Here is a 6,000-nt window from a genome sequence, read left to right on the forward strand (position 1 = left end):
TTAAACTTACTCTATGCACGTTTTGGGAATAACTTGTGTGTGTATTAAAATATTGTTCAAAATGTTACTTTTCAACAGGGGTGTACTCATTTTCACTGTGCACTGTACATATCCCATTATCATTTTCATTAACTGTCTACATTGTTTCTCCTTCTCAGCAGCTATCCCTGATCTGGTGTGATGGTCTTTGTTGTCTCCTCTTTCCTGTCCTCTCAAACCCCAGCTGGTCGAGGCAGATGGCCACTCTTCCTGAGTCTGTTAAAAGGGAGTTTTTTTTTCTTACCACAGTCGCCTCGTGCACGCTTAGGACGGGAGATTGGATCGAAGAGAAGTTTCTGTTTCCATGCTAGGCAAGGATTTTCTTTTTTTAAAAATCTGCTTTGTGTAAATCGGACTAATTTGGAATTTAATAAATTGTATTTGACTGTATAATGATTGTAATACAGTGAATTGGGTTCTAATTGGCTTGAATTAGATTGTATCTTTGGAGTGCCTTGAGATGACATTTTTTGTAATTTGGTGCTATATAAATTAAACTGAAATTAACTGAATCACCTTCGACACTGGGGAAATTTAGATTTTTTTTTTTGCCAACATTTATGTCTGATAAATGGTGCTTTGGCGTTGTTTACAAATTCCCTCTGATTCTGCTTTCTAGAAACAAATGCTTTTTTTTTTTTTTTAAATAAAGAAATCACATAAAATAATTAATTATTGTCCAATTTGTGTCAAAAATGAATAAAAAACAGAATGGTACAAAAGAAAACAAATCAAAAAGTAGGCTTTTGAAAAATACTCTGGCGACAGAAAAGAGCATCTGACTCTTTCAGAGGTACGGACCGGGAGGGATTCCCTACACAGAGTGAAAAACTGTGTGGGCAAGCAGAACATTTTATGAATAACGTTTTTCAGCATGAAAACATTTCAAGTACTCCTGTACTGTACTGTATCATTAAACGAATCTGAGAAACTTCATGTATGCGTGGTCCAACACAATGCCAAACCGCATCCTACACACAACAAAATGGTTTCACTGTATATCGGTCCAGTTGCTAACGTGACTTAAGAAAACAGACAGAGGAGGCAAGGAGCAGCAGTAATTCTACATCAGAAAAGAAAGAGCAAAAAAATTGATTTTCAAGCTGTAGCAGTTGGTGTCCTCAGTTCCAAACAATTGCAGAGAAGAGGGGATGCAACAAAGTGACCCTGTTAAATAATAGTAAAAAAAATGAGCATATCAAGAATTGTAGTGAGGTGCCAATCAGTGGAATTAGATAGCTTCCCGTGCTCCTTCTTGACGTTACTGTCACTTGGGATTGCTACATCCAATCCAACTCCCCTTCTTCTGTAGTTTGTCAACCACCACAATGTCTGGTTGGTTAGTCATCACCAGTTTATTAGTCTGGATCTGGAAGTCCAACAGGATCTTTCTCAACCAACTTTGGAGGTATCTTCCACTGACTTTGGGACTTCCAACTCATAGTTGTTAAAGATTTACACAATTACCAATACTTGGTAATGGCAATCCACATATGCCTTATTTGCCTGCATCTTACATGAAGTTGTTCAGAGCATCGTAACTTGCTTGTTATGACAAACACTCCGCCATCACCTTCAGAAAAACGCTGACCAGTGTGCATCTCCTGATGCCCGATTAGCAAGCCAAGCCCGCCATGTCTGAGCGCACCAAGGCTGTCACCAAATACACCATTCACATTGACACCCAATTGCAACTTAATATGAAATATCTAATACACCTGATCCTGAGTGTGCAACACTTTTTGAGGTTTGCTTAATAAGAAAGACGCCGTCTGCCTCAAATTCAAAATGAACAAATATTGAGTAAAAATGAGAATATCTCCGATGTTTTACTGATTGTGAATGATTTCCAAATCATTGCAACCTGTTCTATTTAATTTTTTCTTTTTAAAACAAACCAGCATCCTCGGGATATTGAACAGTGTTCTCTGAGATTTTGAAGACCAAACCATTGGTTGAAATAATTTGCAACCAACACCACGTATACACAGTACAGCGTGCCATGTCACAGTGAATAGACTCATCCAAAAACATGTTTTTGGTTGGTGTGACCAGAAGAAAACCTCCCAGTCTCTCGATCTGAATATGGAACAAACCTTCTTGTGTCTAAATGTGTTTCATAAGACTGCTGCATGCATTCACAGGCCTGTCCACAGACATATCAACAAGCCCACTGATGCTGATGGTTAACCACTTCCACCCGAAGTGAAGAACATTCTGATGATTCAAACCCTGAGTGTGCTCACAAGCCTCCACACTAAATTGACAAAACGTTCATGAGACATACTGAGTTCATGATCTTCCTCTGGCTGAGCCACATTGACACCGTGATGTTTCAGAGAAGACAAACACTGACGTGTTGTGGTTACATTTTCCATGACCGATTCATAATGTTTGACTAAAAGAAACGGGGGTAATAAATGTGTAAAGAAACGCTTTCTACTGATATATATCCGGATCACCCTGGGGTAAAGAGCTGTCCATTAATATTTCATAAAAATTTATTAGAATTGCAATAGCGCCTCAGTTTTGTTCATATTTTTGTGGGTTTTATCTTAAAATCGTCATCATCAATTCAGAACAAAAAAAAAATCCCTCTGTGGTGTGAGAGGTGGTCGCTCAATCATCTGTAACGCCATCAATCTCCCACCAAGGATAGAGTCTTCCCCGTGTGTGTTCTCTTCTGTTCTGAAAGAAATGAGACACTCCGACTGCCCTTCAGACTCGCCTTTCTTACTTCGCCTCTTTTCTCACACCTTGTCAGACAGCACTATCTCCTCCTCCAACAGAGAAACATCAGCCTTAACCCTTTCACCAGCAAACACATTGCAGAAGGCTCAACAAAAAAAAACAACACTTTCCCACCATTTCACACTCTGTCCTCTGTGCCTGACACATGGTGCTCCACAAATACTGAAGACTAACATCAACACAAGAGGTCGCCAGCATGAGCAAACACCACATTCCCTTTGGGAGATATATTAAGAGAGACAGAATCAGATATAACTCAGGTTTATTTTGGACTATTTGGATGTAGGTTTACATCTGAAATGCTTTTGCTTCTGCAAAGAAAATCTCATCTGAAAACAAATTACTGTTGTGGAATGGTCAAATCAAAGCACCTTCCATTTAACAAAGCAACCCTATTTAAGATATTTTACATTAAACCAAAGATCAAATGTCAATCGCTTTAACTGTGATGCTTTTCATTAATCTCATGCTCATGTTAATCCTCTGGCACTTATCATGTTCAAGGCTGAAAAGAAACCAAATGGACGAGGAATTGGATAGAAAAAAAAAAACACCCTTAAACCATTTAGCGTAACTTCTTAAAACGATTACATTTTCACTTCCTGAGTTAAGCTTGCTATCAACAGTAGTCTCAATAGTAGATGATGCTCATGTAACAACTATTCTATCAGAGGTTAAAGATAACCACAGATTGAGCCGGTGGTTGCATGAGCGCAAATCATAATCAAATCCAGGCCAGATACTTTCGGTGCCGGAGGCTGTCGCCCTGCCGCAATGAGAAACAAGACAAGACAAGCCAAGCATGAAAATGTAAAATGAACAGTATTGCAGACAGGTCTAAACACTGCAGGAAACGAGAGATGTAATCCCCCTCCCCACAAATTAAACAGCCTCAAAGAGAGAGGAGGAGGAGTTTGTTAACAACTAAAGTCATGCTGCTGGGTTTAAGAGTGGAATAAGCTTTATGAGTGTGATTCTTTGTACAGTTGTATTTCTATATGTGTCCACATAGGATGACACTTTTTCAACCATCCAACTCTGCGTATTAGAAAAAGATTCTTCCACAGAAACCTCATATTTACCTCAGGCAAAGAATCCAAAAAATAAAAATAAAAATCTATAATGTTGAACTCTGCAAATAAATAATCAAAAGTGAGCAAAATATGGTTCAATACAGTGATTATGTGATGAGAAATCTGCCTGCATTTTGGTACTGACAGCTTTTGATGTTTGATATAAATGACACATTTCTGTCGACCGCGAAAAGGTGTTGAACCTGTGGGCCACAACATAATTAAAGGGATATTACAGAACATGTTACACGAAATGATGCTTCCTTTTCAGACAGATAGATACTTTCGACTCTCTCCACTTAAAAGTGTGAAGAGTCTGCTAATGAAAAGCAACTACTCTTTAACTCCCCTCCCAGCATTGCAATTGGATTACCCCCCTGACTGTATCATCATCCCCTCTCTGCAGCCTCATGTCGGCTCTCTTGGAGGCTCCTTGGTTGCTGACAGACATGAACTCCAGCAAACCGTGAATTCAGCACCACGGACAGCAACAAAATATGCCGAGGTGGACACAAGCAACCTGTCTGACATCTGCTGCTCCATCTTTACAAATCCAGCAAAGCAAGAGGGTTTGATGAAAACACATAATGGCCCTCAAATCACACGCGCATTCTCATGCACGGAGTAGCTGCGTGGTTTAAAGGCAGTACTGGATGTTTTGGAAGATGACAGCAGCTGCAGGGTTTGGGGATGTAACGCCCCATGCAGCTGCCATTAAACCAGCCCCTGAAACATATCATCACAGTCCAAGATGGCATGTTTGCTGCCAAACACATGGACGTGGCTATGAGACACTTTAGTCAGTTATAAGCCTATGCACTTCAGCAAGGGAGCAGATTTGATGAATGATTAAAAGACCACATGCACCTAATCCCATGTAGAAAGCGGAACGCTCCTCCTCTGTGGTGCTGTTGGTTTGTCAGAGAAAAACAATGACGCTAGAGATGGCTTCTCGCTTTGCTGTGACAACCAATTACATAACGTGAGAACGCAGCGCTCTCGTGAACATTCGCGTCCATTTCACCAAGAAATCCTCAAATGGTGATTTCTGGCCATTAAGCCATGTACTTTGCAACTAAAACCCATCCCAAAATCCAAACAGAGATGATTACGCCTTCTTTGATCGACGTAGCTCATATTCAGTCTTGTTTACCCCTTTGGCGCATGGACAGGCACATAAAATGGCATTCCATTTTCAGCCTTGGCCACCATCGACTACATATCTAAAATGTCAACAATATTTCAATGTCATGTTGGCAATTTCAGACTCATCGTTACGCAAAGAACAGAAGACTATTTCTACACTGAGATAAAATGTACACATTCTGACAATTTGACTGTTAACAGAAAGAGCTGCAGTGTGAAAAAAATACCCTGCATCACCCTTCAGTCTGAATGGAAACAGGGATATTAGGTAGGCTAAAACCAAACTGGCCGAAATCAATAATGTAGTTTCGCTTGCAGTAGTAATTCAAGATGATGCAAGAGTCATCTTCACCCTTGGCGTACGCAAACAACGGTACATCATGTAAAATGACGCATGCATAATTCTGAACAGCAAACGCTAAAGTGTTGCAGGAGAATCTGTTGTTTCTAGTAGGTGTTGCAGCAAAGGACGTGTGGTATGAGACACTGATGTTAAATTAAGCGAGATTTCTTTATCCCTGCGTCGCCCTTTGCTAAAAGGATGCTCATCTTCCCTTCGCAGTGCAGCAATGTGGCGTCAACACAGAGCAAAATCCCACACACAGCCCAACTTACCAGAGATTCTGCTGCTGCTGCTCTGATGCACTACTACCAATAGTCTCTGCTGCAAATTATTCAGTATTTCCCCTTGCAGTGACAGAAGGTGACCCTGCGTTCTCTGCGAGACTGCATCCACGAGATCACGATGCGCGCAGCAAGGGGGAGCTCCACAGCACAGGCGCGCGTTGGGGGGATGGCCCAGCTTTTACTCTCAATGGACGACCGAAACAAGCTGCAGGAAACGAATGAGACGAATGAGATAATGCAACTTGGTAACGCGACTTTTTAAATCCCCCTCCTGACGTTGACTGCGGGTGCATGTGTGGAGCTGTGTCAGGTGTTCCAACATTAAAGTGCCATTATGATTCTTTGATTTACATTTTTGCTTGGG

General features: G+C 40.9%; 1 protein-coding gene across 1 annotated transcript in view; it reads right to left on the reverse strand.

Moving 5' to 3' along the window:
- pacsin1a (protein kinase C and casein kinase substrate in neurons 1a) overlaps nt 1-6,000 on the reverse strand; it is a 36,587-nt gene extending 30,587 nt beyond the window's left edge. The window contains exon 1 of the mRNA XM_075474980.1: nt 5,625-6,000. The gene's annotated coding sequence lies outside the window, so the exon portion shown is untranslated. The remainder of the gene's footprint in view (nt 1-5,624) is intronic.

This window comes from Odontesthes bonariensis, chromosome 10 (assembly GCF_027942865.1).
Source record: "Odontesthes bonariensis isolate fOdoBon6 chromosome 10, fOdoBon6.hap1, whole genome shotgun sequence".
NCBI classification, from domain to species: domain Eukaryota; kingdom Metazoa; phylum Chordata; class Actinopteri; order Atheriniformes; family Atherinopsidae; genus Odontesthes; species Odontesthes bonariensis.